This window comes from Corvus moneduloides, chromosome 3 (assembly GCF_009650955.1).
Source record: "Corvus moneduloides isolate bCorMon1 chromosome 3, bCorMon1.pri, whole genome shotgun sequence".
Classification (NCBI taxonomy): Eukaryota; Metazoa; Chordata; class Aves; order Passeriformes; family Corvidae; genus Corvus; species Corvus moneduloides.
The window spans coordinates 54,172,696-54,197,866 of NC_045478.1; the positions used below are offsets into that span (position 1 = coordinate 54,172,696).

The window sequence follows — 25,171 nt, forward strand, 5'->3', positions numbered from 1 at the left end:
GAGTGAGAATGACTTGTTTGCAAGCATCATTTGTATTAACTTGGAGAAGTTCAAGTAGGAGCGCTTGTTGGAGGTCAGGATTAGGGACCTGGGAAGAGACAGCTTCGTACAAACGGTTATAAAAGTGAATAATATTTTCATTTGGCAATTGCTTCATGGTGGTATAATGAGAATTAGGAGTTTGAGATGGTAATAATGTTAAGGCCTTTTCAGCAGCACGTGTGATTTCAGTAAGAACTGGACGAGGGATAAGCATTGCTTGTTTTTGAGGATTTGCCATATTATTGTCACCAGATAAAAGGTCTAATGTGATATAATTGTTTTCAAAATCCAGGTAATTATCTGGAGTTTGCCACAAAATTTTTAATAAATCAGATAAAATTATTTTCCATTGCTTTTTCCACACCATAAAATCACCAGGTGTGAGAAGAGTTTGCATTAAAGTAAGTAAATCATGAGGTACAAGTAAGTGAGTTGCAAAAGTAGCACTTAAAAGGCTCTTAAAATAATTACTATGCATTCCAAACTCCTTAATTGCCTTGCACAAATCCTTAATATCAGAATAAGAAAGGGGTTTCCAGTCAGGGTTAGCTCCATTGCTAGTACAAGAGAGTGTAGTAGAAGCAGTTGGAGTTACTTCCTGGTAGGCATGGGTTCCCGGATTCAGAGGGGCAGTCACAGGACTGTGGGAACCTGGGGCGGGACAATGGGAAGCAGGGGCGGGGAGTGGAGGGGCAGGGGCGGCACTTGAGCCGTGGGCGGGAACAGAGGGAGGGGTGAAACAAGCCGCTGTGGGGGCGGAGTCGGGGGCGGGGTCAGGTTGTGACGCAGGAGTGGGAGGGGATGGGGACAAGAAGGGATTTGTGGGATGGGGGAGAAAGGGATTGTGGGAGGTGTAGTTTGGAGAGGAAGGATCATTGCGTCCGCCATTACTGGGGACAAACAAACTGGGAGAACCGCGGTTGGGGGGAGGGGTTTTTTCCTGGCCTGCGAGCACGTGGCAATGGCCGTCCCTGGGAACAAAGAGATCGGGGGAGAAGGGGTTTTTACGCGCGCTTGAAACATGAGGGCTAGAAACTGGGGAAAAGGGAGTGGAGAAGAGGGGTTGGGAAGGTCCTGGGATGGGCTCCGGATTCCCATCCAAGGCAGGGTGCTGAGGAAACACGGGTGAGCCAGGAGGACGATAGCTCTCCTGTGCTGAGAAGCAGTCTGCTCTAGCTGTGTTTTCCAGCGTAGGGGAAGAGGGGTCCGGGACACAGGGGTTGGAAGAGGGTATAAGGGAATTAACAGGGGGGTTTTGCAATGGCTTTTCATGTACTGCCTTTTTATCCGGCAAAGTATAACTTAGTAACAGGAGAGGAAAGAATTTTGAAACTGTTTCATCTCCTGCACGCCTCAGAGAGGAGAGTTTTCTCCCCACCTTATCCCAAAATTCAGCAGATCTTATGTCTTCGGAGGTCAGATTAGGAAAGTATTGAAAAAGCCATTGTACAAAAGATTGAACTAGATTTTTAGGGTATTTATGCCCAGTTAAAGAAAGGTAACTTTGAACTTGGTGGTATATTTCTCTACGGTGTGCAGAAACTTCAGATCCCATTATAAATGCACCACCAAACCTCAACCCCAACTCGCCAAAAAGGAGGAAAAAAAAAGAGAAAGTTTGCACCGGCACCAGCTTAAGACAGGAGCCCCTAAACCAGCAGGGAAATACTCACCAGAATTCTGGATTTATCACAGGAAAGCAGGTCCGGAGAAAAAAAAAACGCGAGAAGGGTCTTCTGCTTTCCAGCCGTTCCCTCGCCACGTGGCGTGGGGGAGGGTACAGGCTGAGGCTCTGGGCTCGATGTTACACAAAAAGTAACACCTCGCCAAACAGAGCTGGCACAGCAGGACGTGCAGAGCTAACTCCAGCAGACACAGCTGCCGGGACACCCTGAAAATCTCTCAGAACCGGAGTTCAGAGATAGCACGCTGGGCGCCAAATGCGGAAGGTATCTTTTCAGCTTTATACCGGCTAGCGCTTGTATTTCAATGCCTTAGAAAGCCTCGAGCAGCCTTGAGAGGTAGCACGGGCAATCTAGCACTTTAGTAGCTCTAAAATCGGTACCTGAATCAGCTGCAGAGCAAATACCATCAGCAGAAGCAAAGAGGGAGAAATATAGCTCCCTGCTCGCTCAATTCCCTGCAGTTAGAAGCCTTCAAATGAGACAGACGACCAGAGATGTTCACAGGAAAGTAGCTGAGCTGAGAGAGAGCCTTTGCTTTCCCTCGACGATCTTTTATTAGGAGAAGGGGAAAGGGGAGGACTGGGGGCGGACCCGGGGCGAGCGGCCAATCAGACACTGCTGAAGAGTCTGAGTTACATTTGGCTTTGCCCGCGCTTGGAACAAAGGAGCTCTGAGCACATGTCTTTGGGAGGGGGGAGGGGAAGCTCAAAACAGGCAGCAACAATTCCCTATTTTTTTTTCTTTAAAGCTGGGTTGTAACTCTTAGTAACTTAAAAGTGCATAGAACAGTAACAAAACAACAGTGCAAAATATAATTGTAATCTATCGTCCCTACAACTCGACAGTACCTAGATGCCTTTAAACTAGTTCCCCAGTCAAAACTCAGGGGTTTAGTCAGGACATCTATGGTATGGAGTATCAGGACAAAGATTTACAAAATACAGTGCAAAAACCTGAGTGCAAAACAGTGCAACTTAACTTAAGGGATTGACATAAAGATCTGCAGTAGGGGGTTTACATGAAGGTGCAAAATCAGGATTCTTTTTACGGCGTCTCTTCCAGGAGGCAGTTTTAACCTCCTTAACTTTTGAGGAAGTGACATAAGGTTTTACCCACTTGCCTGGGATCCATCTCAGTCCTTGAGGGGTAGATACACTGGCATACCCACGTCCCCAAGTTACAAGTTTGTACGGTCCTTGGATTTTTTGAGTCTCTGGGTCTCGGATCAGGACTTCTGGATTTTCCTGCAGTTTCTGTCTCCTGGTGTTCTGGAAATGACGATAGATGGGAGGGTTTGGATCCTCAAAGGTGCCATTCAGGAAGTTTATGGTAAACAGTGCTTTGCTGAGTCTGAGGACAGGTGAGTTAAGTTTGGTGGTCCCTGATTGTTGTAGCAGCATTCGCTTGAGGGTTTGATGGGCACGTTCAACAATGCCTTGTCCAGTTGGGGAGTGAGGAATACCTGTAACATGTCGAAATCCCCACTGCTGACGAAAGTTTTTAAACTCCTGGGAGGTGTAGGCAGGTCCATTATCAGTTTTTATCTCCTCAGGTATACCGAGCACAGCAAAAGCTTGGACAAGATGTTTTTCAACATCCTTAGCCTTTTCACCTGCATGTGCAGAGGCATACATAGCACCAGAGAAGGTATCAATAGAAACATGAACGTATTTTAATCTCCCAAATTCAGGGAAATGTGTGACGTCCATTTGCCACACTTCACCACTATTAATGCCTCTGGGATTGACCCCCATGCCCAGTGATGGAAGCTGTAGCTTCTGGCAGTTGGGACATGTTGCCACTATTGCTTTTGCTTGTGTCCGCGACAGATGGAACATGCGGATAAGAGCAGGAATATTTTGATGGTACATGGCATGGCTCAATTTTGCTTGTTCAAAAACTTGGGGGAGCTTTGGTAAGTCGGCTGATAGAACTATGTCTGCTGGCATAGCCAGAGCATCAGCTCTACGATTACCTTCCGCAATAAATCCTGGCAGGTTTGTATGTGACCTCACATGCATGACAAAATAGGGATGCTCTCTGTGGGAAACCAGATAAATTAATTTTGAGAGTAAATCATAAATTTTCTTGTTTGAGATTTCTTTTAGGAGAGCATGCTCAGCTCTAACAGTTACTCCAGCTACATATGCTGAGTCTGTGACCAAATTAAAGGGTTCTTTGAATCTCTCAAATGCTCTAACAACAGCTGCTAATTCAGCTACTTGTGGTGATCCCTGGATTACCTCGATGTCAGATTCCCACTTTTGCGTCTTTGGATTTTTCCATGTGACCACGGACTTTTTACTTTTTCCTGAGGCATCAGTAAAAACGGTAATCGCATCGAGGGGTTTTCTACTTTGAATCTCTCGAGGGATGAAAGAGAATGGCAGATTAAACATGTCATGTTTTGGGTAATGATTTGAGATTTGGCCTGAGTAACTATCTAATGCAAATTGTAAATTTATATTATTTTGGAGTAGGTGATCTAATGCATCAGTTGTTACAGGTAAATAGATGCATGCAAAGTCACATCCTGCCAGGGTGCGGAGCCTTGCTCTACCCTTCATGATAATTTTTGCCATTAGTTCTTGTGGCTGTGTGATGGTTTTAGGAGGTTGGAGTGGAAGGAATACCCATTCAATTATGATGAGGGGTTCCTTCTGCTCTTTGTCCCACTGAAATATGAGGCCATGAAAGCGTGGTACCTTCCCTAGAATGACAAGCTTAAAGGGTAGGGAGGGCTGATACCTGTGCGCTTGTCTGGTGGAAATGAGCTCTTGTATCTTTTTGAGAGACTGCCTTGCCTCTTCTGTCAGGGATCTAGGGGATGCTGGACCGCCTTCCCCTTTTACTAGGTTTGCAATAGGAGCTACATCCTCTGTGGTGAGTCCTAACCAGGACCTTAAATACTTCAGTGTCCCACAGATCTGTTGCACTTCCTCTTGTGTTTTTGGGTTATTATTAATGGTGACAGGTGTTGGGGTGATAGAGGTTTCTGTGATTTTGAGTCCGAGGTATTTCCAAGGGCTTGTTCTCTGCATCTTTTCAGGTTGTAATTCAAAGCCCTTGGCCTCTAGGGCCTCAACCACCATGTTAAGTGTCTGCTCGAGATACTGATTATTGGGAGCACACACCAGCACATCATCCATGTAATGCAGGATGATGGCTTTCTCTGCTTTGGCACGGATGGGAGATAGAATTTTAGCAATATACTCTTGGCAGAGAGTTGGGGAATTTTTCATACCTTGGGGAAGTACAAGCCAATGATAACGTTCCATGGGAGTTTCGCGATTAAGAGATGGTACAGAAAATGCAAATCGGGGGGCATCTGCAGGGTGGAGCGGAATATGAAAGAAGCAATCTTTGATGTCAAGAACAGCTAAATGCCAATGTTGCGGGAGCATTGAAGGTGACGGCATACCTGGTTGAAGGGGTCCCATGTCTTCAATAACCTTATTAACTTCTCTAAGATCTTGGAGTAGCCTATATTTGTTCTTTCCCGGTTTTTGTATTACAAACACGGGTGTGTTCCATGGGCTGTTAGTTGGAACTATATTTCCTTTAGCCAATTGTTCAGCCACTAATGTTTTGAGTGCCTCTAAGTTTTCTTTTTTTAACGACCACTGGTTAACCCACACGGGTTCATCTGTTTTCCAAGTTAATTTTTGTGGGTGGCACTCTGCTTCAGTGGCCTGCAAGGGAAAATTTTGATGTCTAGGCGTGATATCAATTTTTGTTCCCCACTGAGACATGGCATCCCTTCCCCACAGGGTGAATTTGGTGTCTAGGACATACGGACGAAGTGTCGCTATTTGTCCTTCAGGACCTTCAATTTGGATGGTGTGTTTGGACTGCTTTGCAATTTGGGTACCTCCGATCCCTTGTATGATGCCCTGAGATTGCAATTCCCATTGCGTAGGCCACTTATCAAATGGAATGACAGACACATCAGCACCTGTGTCTATCATTCCCATTATACTGATTTTATGTGATTTGTAACGGAGCTTACATTCTATTACAGGTTTGTTGTTTCCCAAAACCCCAGTCCAACAGATGGCTGGGATATGACCATCTGTGGGCAGGTATTTATAGGGCAGTGGAAAGGCCTGTGCAATGACTTGACCTTTAGGCATAAAGTACGGTGGATATATACATTGTACCATTAGGTTAGAACACCCGTTCTGATCCACTTTCATGAGTGTGGGTGTAACCTCTATCCCAGCAGGTGTTTCCCGAGTGTCCCCAATAACAAAAAGGTATGTAAATTCTGGCATGTGGTCCACATTCTGGAATGAAATGGGTATTACAGTCTGTTTGTTGTTGTTGAAATGGTGTGCTTTATCACAGGTTACCTTAAACCTGAGTCCAGAAGTCCAAGTTGCTTTGTCTGCAGCCCTATTTATGTCTGAATGCGGAGCTGTTAGGACGCGTTGAGTCGCTAGTTTCCCTGCTGTTGACCTGGGGAAACAGTCTTTGGAGAGTTTTTATCAGCAGTTATAATTGCTCTGCAATTGCGAGCTACATGTCCCTTTTTCTGACAACGATAGCATACAAAGTTACCGCGCGATTGAGTTTCTCCTGTACCTGTAACATTCTCCACAACCTCCCCAACCATCCCCACTTTTTTCAAAAAGGGAGCAGCTGTGTTCAGCTGCACCTTCTTCGTACAGACTTCGAGGATGGATTCAACAGTAGGAGGAGGATACAGCGGGAGAGTGAGAATGACTTGTTTGCAAGCATCATTTGTATTAACTTGGAGAAGTTCAAGTAGGAGCGCTTGTTGGAGGTCAGGATTAGGGACCTGGGAAGAGACAGCTTCGTACAAACGGTTATAAAAGTGAATAATATTTTCATTTGGCAATTGCTTCATGGTGGTATAATGAGAATTAGGAGTTTGAGATGGTAATAATGTTAAGGCCTTTTCAGCAGCACGTGTGATTTCAGTAAGAACTGGACGAGGGATAAGCATTGCTTGTTTTTGAGGATTTGCCATATTATTGTCACCAGATAAAAGGTCTAATGTGATATAATTGTTTTCAAAATCCAGGTAATTATCTGGAGTTTGCCACAAAATTTTTAATAAATCAGATAAAATTATTTTCCATTGCTTTTTCCACACCATAAAATCACCAGGTGTGAGAAGAGTTTGCATTAAAGTAAGTAAATCATGAGGTACAAGTAAGTGAGTTGCAAAAGTAGCACTTAAAAGGCTCTTAAAATAATTACTATGCATTCCAAACTCCTTAATTGCCTTGCACAAATCCTTAATATCAGAATAAGAAAGGGGTTTCCAGTCAGGGTTAGCTCCATTGCTAGTACAAGAGAGTGTAGTAGAAGCAGTTGGAGTTACTTCCTGGTAGGCATGGGTTCCCGGATTCAGAGGGGCAGTCACAGGACTGTGGGAACCTGGGGCGGGACAATGGGAAGCAGGGGCGGGGAGTGGAGGGGCAGGGGCGGCACTTGAGCCGTGGGCGGGAACAGAGGGAGGGGTGAAACAAGACGCTGTGGGGGCGGAGTCGGGGGCGGGGTCAGGTTGTGACGCAGGAGTGGGAGGGGATGGGGACAAGAAGGGATTTGTGGGATGGGGGAGAAAGGGATTGTGGGAGGTGTAGTTTGGAGAGGAAGGATCATTGCGTCCGCCATTACTGGGGACAAACAAACTGGGAGAAACGCGGTTGGGGGGAGGGGTTTTTTCCTGGCCTGCGAGCACGTGGCAATGGCCGTCCCTGGGAACAAAGAGATCGGGGGAGAAGGGGTTTTTACGCGCGCTTGAAACATGAGGGCTAGAAACTGGGGAAAAGGGAGTGGAGAAGAGGGGTTGGGAAGGTCCTGGGATGGGCTCCGGATTCCCATCCAAGGCAGGGTGCTGAGGAAACACGGGTGAGCCAGGAGGACGATAGCTCTCCTGTGCTGAGAAGCAGTCTGCTCTAGCTGTGTTTTCCAGCGTAGGGGAAGAGGGGTCCGGGACACAGGGGTTGGAAGAGGGTATAAGGGAATTAACAGGGGGGTTTTGCAATGGCTTTTCATGTACTGCCTTTTTATCCGGCAAAGTATAACTTAGTAACAGGAGAGGAAAGAATTTTGAAACTGTTTCATCTCCTGCACGCCTCAGAGAGGAGAGTTTTCTCCCCACCTTATCCCAAAATTCAGCAGATCTTATGTCTTCGGAGGTCAGATTAGGAAAGTATTGAAAAAGCCATTGTACAAAAGATTGAACTAGATTTTTAGGGTATTTATGCCCAGTTAAAGAAAGGTAACTTTGAACTTGGTGGTATATTTCTCTACGGTGTGCAGAAACTTCAGATCCCATTATAAATGCACCACCAAACCTCAACCCCAACTCGCCAAAAAGGAGGAAAAAAAAAGAGAAAGTTTGCACCGGCACCAGCTTAAGACAGGAGCCCCTAAACCAGCAGGGAAATACTCACCAGAATTCTGGATTTATCACAGGAAAGCAGGTCCGGAGAAAAAAAAAACGCGAGAAGGGTCTTCTGCTTTCCAGCCGTTCCCTCGCCACGTGGCGTGGGGGAGGGTACAGGCTGAGGCTCTGGGCTCGATGTTACACAAAAAGTAACACCTCGCCAAACAGAGCTGGCACAGCAGGACGTGCAGAGCTAACTCCAGCAGACACAGCTGCCGGGACACCCTGAAAATCTCTCAGAACCGGAGTTCAGAGATAGCACGCTGGGCGCCAAATGCGGAAGGTATCTTTTCAGCTTTATACCGGCTAGCGCTTGTATTTCAATGCCTTAGAAAGCCTCGAGCAGCCTTGAGAGGTAGCACGGGCAATCTAGCACTTTAGTAGCTCTAAAATCGGTACCTGAATCAGCTGCAGAGCAAATACCATCAGCAGAAGCAAAGAGGGAGAAATATAGCTCCCTGCTCGCTCAATTCCCTGCAGTTAGAAGCCTTCAAATGAGACAGACGACCAGAGATGTTCACAGGAAAGTAGCTGAGCTGAGAGAGAGCCTTTGCTTTCCCTCGACGATCTTTTATTAGGAGAAGGGGAAAGGGGAGGACTGGGGGCGGACCCGGGGCGAGCGGCCAATCAGACACTGCTGAAGAGTCTGAGTTACATTTGGCTTTGCCCGCGCTTGGAACAAAGGAGCTATGAGCACATGTCTTTGGGAGGGGGGAGGGGAAGCTCAAAACAGGCAGCAACAGGTTATTTTTGTGGAGACAGTGGAAGCTGGAGCTGCTGGCACAGCTTGAGCATCGGCTTTCTTCTGTAGCTCATGCTGGCCCCTCTTGAAGCCGTGCCGTGGGGATGAAGTCATACCTGAACCATGAATGTTAAGGTACTTAGCATTTTGGGGGCAGAATCGGGCAGATTGCCAAGAAGCCATACTAAATGACCCTCTTCTTACAGGCTGGTCAGTTCTTCATGCAAATCAACTGACAGCTAATACAAAATTAGGCAGTGTGGTTATTTCCAGGTAGCTTTCTTGTCTGCTGTGAAACTCTCTGTGTTTAGATGCTGAAATACAAACTCTGTTGTAGACATTTGCTGAAAATGCATTGGCAAAGTACTATTTATCTTAGAACAGTGTGAAAGCAGTTTTTATGCCACAGTTACGTGTTCTCTGTTTGGATAGCAGAATGCCATGGAACAGCCACAGCTTGTTGCTTACACGGTGTCTGGGCAGCTGTTGCCGCCTTTGGGGTGAACGTAACAGCACTGCTGGTGCAGAGAGATTTGCCTTCCGTTTTGAGAGGATGGAGAATTCCTTTAATGGCACTGTTGTTAAGGATTTATTTTTGTACCAGAAGTGAATGAAAAGGCTGTATCTGAATGAAAAGGCTGAAGTCCAGAAGTCTACCTGTAAGGCATGTGCTCCTGTATGTGAATTTGTAATCTGTTCATTTATTTTAAATGTATGCAAGTTTATCTTCCTTCTTGGCAACAGTTCAGCATTTCCTTGGTGTTTTGCTGTAGTCAGCTGAAAAGCCAGACATTGAGATCACTTTCCAGTTGTTTCTGGGTGTCGCTGGTATTCATCACCCTCTTTTTGCTGTCCTGTAAGTAGCTCTTATGCTCTCGTTTACTATATTGTGTTCTGTACCTCTTTCAAGCTGTTTTTAAAACATTTTAGCAGGATTTCATAAGCATCTGCCGTTCCTAAACAACTTGAGCTGTGTTTGTTTCCTTACTGCCTTGAACAGACTAAGCAAACAGAGAAGTTCTCCTTTATTTAAATGTTCATAGCCTTGCCAGTGTTCTTCTGCTGCTGGGTTTTACACACTGTGGGAGTCATCTTTGTCTTTCTAGGCTCTCCTTTGAAACGCTAGAACTAGCTTGTTGTTTGGTATAATAAATGTGGTTAGATTAAAAGCCAAAAAAACCCTCCATATTATATGTTAAAATTATGTTCTTTGGCTGTGACTATCAGTGTTTTAGGGAGTTCCCTTCTGAGAAGTACAGAAATGAGTTTAGTTTCTCTGTGGGTGCATCTTTTCCTCCTTCAGAGGGGAAGAGGGGTTCATTTATGTGGCCCTTAAAATGCAGACTGTCAGGTCAGTCCTGCAGAGACATCCATATCAGAGACAGGTTTCTGGAGCTGTTTGTGACCATGAGGAGTCTGAGATGGAGTACTGGACACAAACAGGTCTGAAATGAGCAAGAATAGCTGGTTTTGCTTGTCCTTGGCCTTCACACAGTCATCACTAATGTGAGGGACTCTACAGTTGAGGGGGGAGCACTGAAACTTCTCAGGCAGAAACGAATCTTGCTCTTACTTTTTTCCCTCTATCAGCATACATGAGCAAGGATTTTGTGGAGGGGCATCTGCAAGGACTTATTTTCTGTCAGTGCTCTCCTAAATCTCTATTTCATTGAACAAATCTGTGGTGGTTTGGTTGATGTTGTAAGGAGCACAATGTGACCCATGGTTTTAGAATGAGACTGGCATACAGGTCTGTTCAGTGAAAGGTTGTGCCAGTTCATCTGCAGTCAAGAAAATGCAAAATTATTTCTGCACTTTTTTTATAGAAAAACACAAGTTATAAATAAAACAAACCTTTCAACTGCTCATTTTAAAGTTAGGCATAAAAATGTAGTAGAGAAGATCAGAGAAAAATGCTTTTTATCATGCCTGTAATCTTTGGTAGCTCTTCAAGAACAAGAGGTCGTCTGCAGAAAGAGTCCCCTGAAATCTTACTATCTGCAGTTTACCACCCAGATTCTTGCAAGGCTCTAGAGAAGAGGTGTAGGTTCTACTCATCTCCAGTGATGAGTGGAGTTTAGGAAAAGAGAATCCACCATCTCTAAGGATATGCACTCATCGGGAGACCATGACAAGCATCTTCTTATTTTTGACCTTTTGAATATATAGGTCTTAATGCAGAACTAAATCCCAGTACATAAACCAAGAAGTAAATATTTTGAGTACTACAATCCCTCAATGATCTGCACTTGTCAGTCAGTACCACTTCCAGGCTTTCTTTTGAAATGTTCAACTCATACTTCCACAAAAAAACCCCCTCGTATGGAATTTCCATTAAGCAATGCACTTAGGTCTGTGTATTTCTGGGAAAGACACATCTTTGTAGAGCGTGTCCTCTAAAATGGTCTTGTTGGTTTCAAACTATTTAGAAACAGAAGTATCGGTTTGCAGAAAGATTCACTCAGTGATAATGCCTATCTGTTTTTTGCCTTTTCTCTCTTTCTGTGCTTAGTAAGACAAAATGAGGGAAAAGAAAAAAAAAAAGACTTCTGAGGAATTTGCATGGAAAATAAAAAAATAAAAGAAGACAGATGAATTTACACCGCCGGGTGTCAGGCTGTAATATGATTATGCTGGCAAAACTAAAAAAGGAAATGTTCAGAGCTCATAGGCATTTTAGGAGCAGTCATTAGCTTAGCAGATAGGAAAAATAATTTGTTTGTGAGCGTTCTGCAGTTCCTGCACTCACACATTACATTACTAGTACACAGGTAGGTACATGCTCTGACCAAATGCCATGGAGGCTGCAAAAGCTTAAGAGGAGCTTGCCAGGGAGGCTGTTATTTCCAGTTAAACATAAAATCTGAAGGGTACAAAATGTCAGTGCTGAGCAGTATATTTATACAATGGGAAATGGGTCCTTTTGGGCTCCTCATCCCCCTGCAGCAGAGTGCCTTCAGTGAGGGATTGAAATGGCAGATGTGAGTAAATCCAAATGGCAGATGTGAGTAACTCCAAATGGCAGATGTAACTTCCCACCTGCAGGTTGCATTGCTCATTCTTCTGTCTTTCTGTGGGGAGGTTCACCTGTGGTGCTGCCTGGGGAAGAGCCTCGGCAGGGATGTTGGAGACTTTTGCCGTGGTCCTTCTGTGGGGCAGGGTGGGAGAGGCTGGGTGGGGAGGGGAACACTGGCACTTTCTGCATGGAGAGAGCATGCCTGTGTGCATGTGAATGTGCTGCTGTAGGACAGAGAAAGAGGAGAGAAGGCATTGCTGACATGGGAGGGCAGGAAGAGGGGACGCAGGGCTGGTGCTGTCTCTTTTGTTGTAAGAGATGGAGTAGAGATGAAGGATGTCCCATCTCCTGCATGACCTCTGTACCTGTCAGGGTTTGACCGTTTTTGTCTCAGTGCTGGATGAGAGCACAAAGGAACAAACCTCCTGTGATAAAGCCAAGCAAGGTCTGGGATTTCCTTGCCTCCTAACCTTTTAGGAAAGCCCTGTATCACTGGGGCTGTGTACAGGCTCTTTCCAGAGGAAGAAAGCCCAGTGAGGTTGTGTTTGTGGGCTTCCAGCAGTGAAACCAGAAAGTGAAAATTTCAGAGGGATCAAAGATCCTGGCGATTAAAGCAGTCGCCATATCCATAGCAACTCAAGCTGACTGCCATCCCACCCTGTGCCAGTCCCTGAGTAGTGGCAAGCAACTCTTCAGGAGCAGTCAGAGGTCTCTCTCTTGCCTAGACCTAGTAAAAAAGTTTCATTAAAATTGATGTGATTCAGGAATTACATGGTTCCACTCCTATGCAGTGGAAGTGCAGATTCTCCTTTTTCTCTGAGTTTTCAAGATGAAAATCCTATTCAATTCTGCTCCAAAGGGAAGCAATGTTTGCTTAGACAGATCTTGCTTGTTGCTTCTGCTACTCTTGTGGAAGAATGGCATTGCTCTAACGTGTCAAAATTAAACCTACCTCTCACTCAGAATATAGCAGACTAAATGTTAAATTAAAGCTAAAAAGATGAGGAGAAAGCAAGCTGATTGTTAAACTTTTAAATCCAAAGGATTCAGTATGTGGAACTTCCACTTAATGTTGTCATATGACAAATAGGAACAAGACTTGATTGCTTGTTTATATTTTGGTTTTCATTCCTCCACTTCACTTAAGCTTCAATGGTCCATGCAGATTAGGAAAGTTAAATCAAAGTTCTGGGGATCATGGCATCCCATCTAAAATAGCTTAAGGGCCCAGCCATACTTAGAATCATAGAATTGAAAAATTCGGTTTGTGTTGGGAGGGATCTTTAGGGGTCCTTTAGTCCAACCCCCTGCCAATGGCAGGGAGACCAGAAACAAGATCAGGTTGCTCAGAGCCCCGTCCAACCTGACCTTGAATGTTTTGAGTGATGGGGCATCCACCATCTTTCTGGGCAACCTGTGCCAGTGTTTTACCACCTCCTGTAAAAAACTTCTTCCTTATGTCTAATTTAAATTGACCCTTCTTCAGTTTAAAACCATTATCTCTTGTCCTGTCACAACAGGCCCTGCTAAAAAGCTTTTCTAGGCCCCCTTTCAGTACTGAAAGTCTGAGTGTTTCACTCAAATAACTTATAAAAAGCACACTTTAACCTTCTCCTGTCATCTTTTAAATCATCCTATGTGTACTGGTGATTTTCACAGCCTTCTTATCCTTTGGGATACAAATACATCTTTTTTTGGTCCCTATTTGAAGCACTTAATCCAGGTGTTTCAATAGCAGGGCATATTTACTGAAGGATCATTTATCAAAATGGAAAGGGTTCTTTGAAAGCCATCTGCCTTAATTAATTTTAATTGAATTAATTTAAAATACATTAATTCAACTGTGTGGAAATTACCTGTCTGCCAGCCTCATATATGCCTTGGAAAGGTCTGCTTTGTTCTTGTTCTCGAAAAACAGATAGACTATGATAATTGGAGATAGGGATTTGCTTTTAGGTCTTAGATTTTTTGAGAGACAGTCATTTTTCTTAATTGCCAAGTTAGCTCAGTGAGACCATAAAATAATTTCCTTAGTATATTTTACTAGAATTTTGATTGCAATATGTCTTCTTTTTTTGAAACTAGTCTATAACTGTGAAGCCCTAAGATAGTGTCCCAGGCTAAGGTTATTAGAGAGCAATAGAGATGATTCATACTTTCATAAAATAGAAGTATATTGAAAGGCTAAAGAAATTAAACCAAATTAATCCCATGTGTAATTCTACTGACTTGTTTAGGCTTGTAACTACTATGAATTTTACCTATTAGACCTATTCTCCTAGGAAAAAGAGACACTCTGAAGCAGCATGAAAGTCAGGGAAGTTTATGAATTGTTGTGATCAATGGTAGCCTTTCTGCAGACATGCGGAGGAAACAAATAGAGTCATTTAAAAGTAGGAAGGGAGAAGCAAGTATAGTACTTCAGATAAACTGTTCACCTGAAGTGTAAAATTAATCCAAAATAAGTTCTAAGGAAAAATTTCTTAATGTGTATTACGGATAATCATTTAGCCTATTTGTTTCTGTCATTACTCCTCAAGAGTGTGGGATTGTGGATTTTTGATTTATTTAATTTCTTTCATCGGTGATGAAAGCAGTGCTTAGCTGGCTCATTCCTAGAAAATTTAAGAACAAGATGCTCTCAAGTACTTATGTCCCTATATTCCTTATTCTGTGGAAAAAGCTTTTCCCCCAGTCTCAGAACATTCTGGCAGATGATTAAACCTGAGGGTTTCGTTATTCTGATCCTTTGTGCCCGTGGGTGTAAAATCCCTACGGTCTCTGACAATGGTTCAGTCACAAATTTTCTGGTGTGCAGGTAACAGGGACTGTATCATCAGGTCTCCTATCCCCTGGAGATAACTCTTATCACCAAATCTGAGTGGGACAAATCTGATTCAGTGATCTGCTCTTGAATGTCAAAGCACTCATTCCTAGTACTGTCTCCTGGCTGTATTATCAAATTTCAGTGGAAGCAGCACAAGTCTTGCAATTAGATGAAGTACATGGAGAACTGCAGGGTCAAATTGTAAACCTGTACTATCAGGATATGTCTCAGTGAATTGTAATTGATTTAATTTATGTTTTTACTTGCAATTTAAAGTCTATTGTAAATATAATTGAGAAAGTCTTGTGAATTAAGGACATTATTTAACTTAAATTCTAAGCCTAAAAGAAGATGGATTTCTCAAATCTCGGTCTATTTTCTTGGTGAGTCACCATGAGAGGGGGCAAATTTTCCTACCTGTAATTTCATTAAAATCAGTAAATAGGACTACTGCCAAGATTGAACAGGCAAACTGTAAAGGATATGACCTCAGTGAAATTGTATTAGAGTAAGCACGACGTATGCTGGAGAATGAAATGAAAGTGAAAAATTATTCATTGAATACTGAAGAAATACTGTTTCTGAGGCAAAAATTTATGCTAAAGCATAAATAAAGTATAAATGGAACATACTGAGCAAGGAACTGAGGGGCCCCATTTAAAATGCAATTGTTGAAGACAGTGCAGCAAAGTCATATAACTTCTTGAAATATATCCATATGTCCTATTGATTTTTCAGCTTTGTGAGTGTTAGAGTCACTGACATGTCAAGGAGAGCAGTAGGAAACTTAAGTAACTCATTAAAGGCTGTTTCAGGGCACCAAGTTGACTTGCAGTTGGAGGTTAGCTTCATTTTCCTTGTATTAGACTTCACTTGCCAAGTGGCTGTTTCCTTCCTGGGCTCACTTTAACAGTCACCAGATTAGTCTGAAAAGCACAGTGTTCTCTTCTCGGTTGGTTTATCTTCCCCTGAGGGCAAACTCAACCAGAATGATTTTGCAGAATTTTCCAGCGCCTGTGGTGGTCTAAGGACATGGTCAAGACAAAGTTTTTAGGGAAAGAAATTATCTTTTATTAGTTAGAAAAATGTAATTGGAAAAACCTTTGGGTAGGCCAGCAGAGATAGCTATATAGAATTATCCTGCAATAGTTCACTTACATTAGCAAAATCAAAGACCTTTTACTATCCTTGAACTGAGTTAATAAAATAATATTTTATTAACTAATGAAACATTTATTGAATTGAGCAAATACGATTTTCTTTCCACCATCCTATTCAGTGAAGAATGCCAAATGAAGTATTTTGGATTGGATTTCCAGGAGTATTCTTGGAAGAGCTAGAAAAATAGTTCAGGAAGCCCAGACCATTTGTGGAGAAATACATGAAAAATTATGGAGGAAATAGTTATACAGAGTTTCATGTGTTTGAGAGAAGTGTTTGAGAGAAGTGTTGGGGTGATGTCTGCAAGATATCTCAGTGGCTCTCGGACTGATACTTGCTGAAGAGGGTGGTAGAGATGCTCCCACCAACAATAAGCATTACTGAAATAGCTGAAGTTGTCAACTGCTTTACCTGTCAGGCTGGTGCTTAAGGAAGCAAGCAGAATAATAAAAATTTGGAGTGTTAGATTTACAGACTCACTCATGTCAAAGAGCTGTCTTGCAGCTTTCCATGGTAAAGAAAATAAAACTAGCCTTTATTAGTATGCTAGTACTTTAACTGTTCAATAAAGAATAGATTTAAGCTGACTTTGTTTTTAATGCTGTTTCCAGTCCTCTGTGAGTATGTAGCAATTTAATACTAAGTTTCACTTCGTTTTTTGCTGGTTTGGTTTGTGTTGGGGTTTTTTTTTTGTATTAGAACAGATTGCTATGAGTAATTCTTATTCTGGAAATCGTGATGACTCCTTGTGTGTACTTGCACTATGAAACCAGAATGCAGAAATGAAAAACTTAAATAGGAAAGTTTTACTCAGAGAGAATAGTGCTTGGATTTGGTTGGACTTTAGCTTTTCCAAAGTGTTCATCAGACATAAAGTATATAAGACAGAGAGTATCATCTCCTATGCTCAGGTGAAGAAATGCTAGGGGGTGTGACTGCAAAACTGGCTAAACCCAAGTATTTCCACATCAGTCAGGTGAAACTGAGATGACCAGGGAAGAAGTCCATGAAGAAGATGGGGGATGGTCTCCTGGTCTGACCCAGGCCAAAAAAATACAGCTTGTAGATTTGAAGAAGGAAGAATCATACAAATAAAATACAATTAATCTGGCTTTGTATATCATTATGGAGTGTTATCTGGCCGTGACAAAGATAAAATCAAAAGTCAGATTTTATTTGCACAGCTAAAACAATCAAGTGCTTCTAAGCACTTGTCCTTGCTTTTTAATGGAAATGGCCCTAGTCCCATGCTTTGAAGGCTTAGGAACTTAGCAAGGTGCCTGCACCTATTCACACTGCAAATCCTGCTTGCTGCCAGACTGTTACCACCTAACTGCTGAATGGAAAGAAGCACAGGCTTCCATCCTTCTCAAGTTTCATAATGGAGAGAGAACCCTTTCACCAAACCCACTTCTACCTCCAGGGGACACTCTGGAGGTCTTAATATGAAATAAACAGGGACTTTTCTCCCTTGAAGGGTGCTGCCTGCAGGGCAAAGAATGCACTTCTGTGCAGAAGGTCTCATTGGAGCTGCTTGTTCTTTTGAGGGCTTCAGACAATATCAGTCTGTAAAGGCTGTCACAAATACTATAGATTTGGTGGCCAGGGTGTTGTAGCACATGTCATATTAACAAAATAACTTATCCACCTCAAAAAAACCTGAAAAGAAAGATCCTTGGTGTAGTAAACTGCCCTTATATTTCTTGTGCATACTCTCCAGGTTTTCTTCTTCTGGTCTATTGGGATAATTACACACATATTCTTTTAAGTTAAAAAAAGACAAACCTGTTTTGCTGTTACCTATCTAGTTTGCTGCTAAGCCGTAAGGTCTCCATTCTGCCCATCTCTCTGCTCATCCATCATCAGACCTGCTCTCCTGCAGTGTTCCCCAGAACTGAACAAGCCTCTTCCTCCCTGTCTCCATCTTGCTTGCTTTCCAAAGAAACTCCGCACTACTGATTTCATTCCTCTTCCTCAGTAAGGTTCCAGAGCTCTCCTTTCTTCCTGCGTCTCTTTAGCTTCCAATGTAATTTCTATGTCTCATACAGACCCTCACGTAATCTCTCTTCTCTACCTACAAGCACAGATACAGCTCCCCATGGTTATTACTTGTCTGTCAGCCTTGTGCTCCCAGCTTTCAACCCTTTGTGCCCGTGTGTTGCTACCAGGCAACTCCTCTTGCTCTGCAACTCCTTCTCTAAGCACTTCCACAAGGACTTCCCTTCTTGAGAACATACTGTACCTCCAGGTACACTCTGATTCACTCTGAGCCAGGTGGAAACATTCCTCATTCATGTCAGCAGATCTCAAGGAGATTTGGGCCTTCCCCAGTTGAGAGACTTTGGGTACACAGCCATGTTGGTTACGTGCATGGGATTGTTCCATTCTCATGTATCTGCTAAATTGTAAATTCATCTTCTCACAAAAGCATTTTACATTTCACAGTGCTGATTCCTTTACTGGAGTGCATTGTGTAAGTGGACTCCAGTATGCCTCAAGCTTTTTGCTTGCCTCAGCTTTTCCCAGTGGTTTTGTCAGAATAGTTTTCTTCCACAGAACTGGAAAGAACCAAATCCCTTGCTGCTTCTAATGAAGTATACAGATTGATGTACATATGCTGGTTTATGTAGATGACTTGTGTGTGTTCCAGGAAGTGTTTGTGGGATGTGGGGGCAGCAGATATCAAAGCAGAGGGAAAAAACTTGTTTGATGCTTCTCTAAGGAATTCCCAGTTGAAAAGCTGAGGAGAAAGGAGATTGGAGAGGTTGGGAGATACTAATTCCCTTGCGTGCCTTTAAGAGTGCAAAAGAGCATAAATCTAATTGAACTGCAGTGTTGTGATTGCAGGGGCTCTGCAAGGCAAGGTTAACCTTAAAAATTATTTCTAATTCTGAAATTGCTCCTCATGTATATTCCTGAAAGTGGGCAAAATTCTCTTGTATTTCAGGCCAGATGCAGATTCTAAGAAAGGATTTAGAAGATTGGAACTGTGTGGCTGAACTCAGAAAGTGGCATGTGCATTTGCAACAGGAGATGAAAACTCTGTGGGAATGAATGGCCCAAATATAAGAGGAAGAATTAGGTTGGTCAGTTGATTCGTTACCACCGAGTTTCATTTCTTATTCCATAGTAGGTGATGTGTTTGATTTCTTTCCAGCATAGCCGATGAGTCAGAAATGAATTGTGTTTCCCATTAAGTCGACTAACATTTATGTCATTGCTCTTGGTCACTCACAGACATTCAGAAAGTGACATGCTTGGTATTGACTGTCTGGTATTGACTGCCTTCAGCTAATGTCACTTCATTTATTACTCGCTGCAGATAACTTCTGATTCAGTTGTCAGTATCATGACCCCTTCTCCTCTCTCCCTTATTTTCTTTCACAAAAAGAAAATTGTGCCATTACTTAGAACTGCTTTTAGTTTTGTAATGTGTTCTCCTGTGCATCAGAGCACTGTGCATACTCACGGGTCAGACACAGCTCACAGTCAAGCTTTCTACTCTCTATGGGTTTGTAGAGGGTGAACTGCACCATTGGTGTCTGCACATTCTCCAGAAGCTTAAAGGCAGCAGGATTAATGTTATGTGGCATTTTTTCCCCTCTTGTCTTTCCCATGAGTATAATACTGGTTTTATGGAAGTGATCAGAAAATTCAACTGAAAGTTTCCAAGTTCCATTCTGAGGAAGAAAAAAGTCCTACAGCTTTGGCCAAGGTTTTCAGATTCTGTGCCCTAAAATGATGGACTTCTGAACAACAGGATCAAGATTCTGGGTATTCAGTCAGTGCTTCTGCCTGCACCAAGGCAGGAAGTGGAGGAATGCTGTAATCATGATATCCCAGTCTGACCATTTTGGCATTACAAAGATCATGTATGGAAGCCATTTTTGGTCACTGTTGATAAGGATGTTGCTTCTGGTGCAAGAATGTAGTGCAGGTCATGTACCCAGAGCAGAAATAACACACAAGACATTTGTGTAAAATGTCTGTCCATTCTGAGAACATTTTTCTGAGAAAGGCCAACTCTGTTGGTACAGAAAACCAAAATCATCTTTGTAACATGAAATAATAAAAAGTACTCTTGTTTCAAGTTTAGTCATATATTAAGAAACCCAAAAGGTAATAAATTTAATTCTTTTTCCTTAGTGGATCACTTCTAACATTCATACAGTCAGCTATATTGCTTCTGCATACTAAGATATGTGTGGTCTCTTGTCCTAAGCCCCAAACAAAATCAAGACCCCTGTGTTTGGATATACATATGGTAAAGATGTATTGATAAAGAACACTTACTTATCTTTCTGTGTGCTTCCCAGCAGTAAGGTTGCCAGTGAGTAACAAATGTTCTTGATGTGAAAAAACACATAAGATAAATTTGTCTCACAAAATTTATGTGAGTGCCCAGCTTACTGTTAGTCATCATCATAATCTCTGGGCTGTCTTTCTTAAAAGCATGGATGTTCCTAGCTGGTTTTTTTCCTTTTCTTGGTCCAGAAATGCCTCACGATAAAGCATAAGGATTACGTGAGCATGTGTAGTGACAATGTTCCTATTCTGAGACCTTTGGTAAGAGGAGACAACGACATGAGGATGCAGCTGCAGCAGAAGTGGATGTGAAAGCGTGGCAACTGCATAGCAAGATGTGGTTTTCATCTCAGTTGCACAGTGGGAAGCACTTCATTCAATTAATTTTCTGTTCTCCTTACTTAGAAAGTTTTAAACCAACAGGCTTTTGAGGTAGAGGTGCTTGGAGAACACTCATTACAAGTAAATAAAAACAAGCTAAACACCACTTAAAGGACTGAAGTTTTTTCTGAATATATTAAGATGCTGAAATGCATATTAAAGTAAGAGACCCTCGAGACACAGAATCAGTCAGTCTGGCTCTGAAAGTACTACTTGGCTATTGAATTTTTCACCTGTTTGTGAGAGGATTTCATGCTTTCTAGTTTGTTCCTACTAAAGAGCATTCAGAACGAACAGTGTTTCGGAAATGTAGCTTTCTCTGATAGCACAGGCAGAGACTATTCATAAGTTTTTGGCAAAAGTGCCTGAATAGAATGGAGTGATGTATTTGGTCTTTCAGGCTCCTGCGTGAAGCTGAGTTGCTACAGTGCCAATGCTGGAAACTTTTTGATATTTATTGAGGAATAGTTTGTCCTTCCAAGCAGAACAAATCTGGTGTTCTGTCTCCGTTAAACAGTAGAAGGATCAGAAGCAAAAATAGCTTTCACAAGTACTTAAGGTGATGATTTATCTATTTTCTAACAGATAAGAGTGAGGAAGAGACGACACTGACATTTAATGTCGACTGTGTCACCTGCTACAACTGAGCACCTTTAAAGCACTGTTTCCCTTGATTCTCAACACAAATTGTTTCAGGAGAATTATTGTTCTTTTCCTGTCATTTATTTAAATAAATTCTCACCAGATTCTGTGACTCATTTTCCCCCAAAGGGATGGCTATGCTGCCAGCAAAAGAAGACTCAAAGATTAACAAACTAGCTGTGTTTTAGAGAAAATGCCACTGGTAGTTTGCCTGCCACTGTTCTGTCTGAGGACACTTACTTGAATGTCTGATAGATCATTAATTGAGTTTTGCTTTTGGCTGTAATCTGTTTTCACAAGCAGAGCATTTCCTTCACCCAGAATGCACACCTGAGTGGTCTGCTGTGCATTCTGGGTGACCCTGCAGAGATTTCAGAGGCATATATGAGAGGATTAACTTAATACTCCCAAAACCTCCTTAGTGATGTCTTGGCCCAGTAATGAGCTGCAAAGTTAGTCCTGGTGATGGAGTGCTAGCTGGAGTTCCAGTCAAAGCCTTCAGTCTCTAACTGTAGTAGGTGAGCCTTTCTGGGACATGCACCTGCCTTCCTACTGTTGACCCTCCACATCCCTGCCCAACTCTTCCACCCCGTCACCTTATACTTGTGGGTGGACTGGGCTTTTGCTATGGCAGAAAGGGAGCTGGGGGAGTACTGAACTTTGTGATTTGGAAATCTGGCACTATTCTTTTGGAACTGTGCTCCATAGTCTGGTGAGCAGTGACAGAGAAAAATGACAACAGTAATTTGGAAACTCAGAGAAGCAAGTGCACAAAGGTGTTGGCAACATGTGAGTATCTTTATCTTGGATAAGGCTAGAGCAAAATGGGTTCAGTGAAGCTGAAGGAGATGTAGCCAGCAGGAGGAGGAGGAGTGGATTGAGAAAATAGATGCTGTGGACGTTGTAATTATTGTTTACTCTGTGAGGAGGCATGACTAATACTGTGCTTAACAGATGCAAGGAGATGACAGAAAGGTAGATATTTCCCAATGAATGTGTTAAAAAAATTAAAGGTAGAAACAGATAAAGAGCAGAGAAACTCTATATCCTTACTTGGATGTAGGCCTTAGAAAATACTGTTATAAGAGAACATCAGAATGAAATTGAAGAAATCCCTTAGAACATTAACGAACAAAATGGCATTTCTCTCGAGTACAGCATCAAGTTACTTTGAATAATGTCTGTAATATGTTGAGAGGTGAGCTTAAGTTTTGCATTATATGGACCTATAAATGGACCCATGTTTTGTAATGTCAATTCTAAGCCTCTTGGGGTAGTCCCTCATCTTTCAAATATACTTAGAGAACATTCTGTGCTAGTGCAGTGTAGATAGAAAAAACAAAGGTGAAAACCCTTAATGGTAAATGTTATGTATGTAAAGGATGGTGTATTTTTAGATAGCTAAAATTGAATTACGGCCACCAGACGGATGGATAATGATCAGCTGATTTTCTGTCTGACAGATGTTTTAGATTTGTCTCTGCATACTTTTTAAATCAAGTGCATAAATCAAAATTCACTTACATGAAGGCACGTCACATTGTGCCCTTCATCATCTTCCTGGGTTGTCTAGTATTACACAGTGCAGGGAGATTACATCAGAGGAGGAGGAGATGTGCTGAAGAGGAAAGGGAGGGCTTTGAAACAAGTGCAAAAGTGCAAATTACTGCAAACTGTACTGCAGAAGAGAGTAGCTTCATATGGCATGAGTTGGAGATCAAATTTTCTCCATTTAAAAAATAACCATTTAGGGGCCAAAACATCCATGCAAGAGAGAAAAGGGGCGGGGGGGAGAAGTCCACAAGGCAGGCTTGAGAAAGTGTGTTTTGATGTTCATGTCATTCTGTAGATCTTATGTGAACAGCACTCTGCTCACAGGAGTATTTTTGGCTCCAGTGTATTAATGGCTGAAATGAAATGGGCAAGAACTGCAAGCATGCTGGTATTTTGGCACTGAGAGTAACTTTAGTGATTTCACTAAGCAAAAGAAGACCCCAAGCATTTTCTGTTCTGAAGTGCAATTTACAATCTCTTTACTTGCTGTGGTGAGCGTATGAAGAAAAACATTTAGGACACCTACAGTTTAATAAATATGAACACCCCCAAAAAGCCATGAGACTTGTGTATGCAAACATGAATTCGTTCTCCTTATTTTCATATTTCATGCCAAGTGCTGATCTCACCCTGTCATAGTATAATGCTAAATCTAACTGAGAATGTTGATGCATGTTTGACCATTGACTGAATCATCTTAAACGTCTCTTCCAGCCTTGATTACTCCATGATTTTTATGTGTTTTCTGAAAAGGGTCATTCTTGAATGTCCATGTATATTTTCTACATTTTGCCTCTGACAGAAAAGTTTCATTTGGACTTGACCTGTTTTTATGCAGGACAGGGACCTTCTGCTACATCTCCAGGTTAGAATTTTCACTTACTGATCTTGGTAAAGCAAGCAGTTTCTTTGCATGTTCAGGTCATCTTTCAGACTTGGCAGTCCTACTTGTGCCTTTGTTTCTTGCCAATAACGATTTGTTTCTTCTATTACAAGGTACTTAGAGATACAAAAAAGATTAAGACTATTTTTTCTTGGTTTTGGATTGACACAGCTGAATGGCACTTTGAGGGAGAAAAAGAAAATGCTTGTGGTAGAAATGGCAGGTCAACATCAGCAATCAATTTTCTGCCTCTTCCTTCTTGCACATCAGAGCAAGTTATGCTTGATATCTATTTGTATAATTTTTTCTATCCATGAAATGAAAGCAGTAATATTTCCCAAGCTTAGCAGAATTTTTAAAGGGAGACTGTGATGCTCTGCTTCTTACATGAATAACACTAACATGATTGACACTTTCCATATCCAGTTCTTAGTCTAAATACAGCCAGTTGTCAACCAAAAGCTGACACCCTTCTGTCAGTTTGGTCTCCAGTACCATCTGTACCCCTTACCACACAAAGCACTGACCGTATTTACACAAAGAGACAACATTACTGCTCCCACATTTCCAACAGAACTTCATTCATATAGAGCAAGTAACTATTGTTTATAATTGAGTCATGGGTACCTAATTATTATAAATTGCTCTGTTAATTACCACATTATTGTGTAAATGATTGTATTATAGCCTTTGTGACTGCTAATGGCAGTTTTCACACTCTGTGTGCCACTTGCAGCCAAGTATCCTGCTCTAGGTGTACACACTTAATCTGTTGACTGGGGGTGTGATCCTGCAAACATTTCTCTGCCTGGTCCAGAGCCCATTGTGGTCAGCAGTTTTCCCATTCAGTTCAGTGGGTTTTGAGACAGGGATCAAGGGAGCAGTGTACCGTTGGTTCCATTATTTCCAGGATTCAGTAATTTATTAGATAAAAGTCACATGCACAAATGAAGGTTAAACCAGGATAACAAGCAGCAGAGGAAAACAAGTGGTTTGATATGTGAAGGATAAAGAAATTCTACTAAGAGTTTCAGTTTGTGTTTTGAGAGGTCATTTTATATCATTTGCTCCTCTGTGAAATGAGTTTGTTCTAAGATTCTAAATAAGAATCTGAACAAGATTCATAATAAGGGAAACATGCTTTATTTCATACAGACTATATGACAACCGTTTTAGTTCTCTTCCAAGTGATTGTATGGCAAAGCCACTTAAAAAGAGGGAACGGGTCATAGAAGGACAGACAGATGGCTGACAGAAAGGCCTGTTGCTGACCCTATTTACAGGTTTCTTGTACATGCAGAGCTGTTCATTGTGCTAGTCTGATGTGCAAACGGTACGTTAAGGAAGTCCACAGAGTCTACTATCTTCTTCAGGGACAGAAATAAAGCTTAAACACTCAGTATTGAAATGGAAGGCTTTTAATAACAAAAGAATCATTGGGCAAAGCCTCTGGCTATTGTATTGTTGAGCAGGTGATTAGCATCCATCAGGTTATAGCTGCTTTCTTCTTCT

At 42.2% G+C, this 25,171-nt stretch overlaps 1 protein-coding gene across 7 annotated transcripts in view; it reads left to right on the forward strand.

The window, feature by feature from the left end:
• The window catches only part of PKIB (cAMP-dependent protein kinase inhibitor beta), an 80,078-nt gene that overhangs the window by 49,684 nt on the left and 5,223 nt on the right, over nt 1–25,171 (forward strand). The window contains exon 1 of one of the 7 annotated variants that reach the window (XM_032101590.1): nt 9,653–9,746. The exons of the other annotated variants lie outside the window; for them this stretch is intronic. The gene's annotated coding sequence lies outside the window, so the exon portion shown is untranslated. Of the gene's footprint in view, nt 1–9,652; nt 9,747–25,171 lie in introns of those variants that run through there. 7 annotated transcript variants of the gene reach the window in all.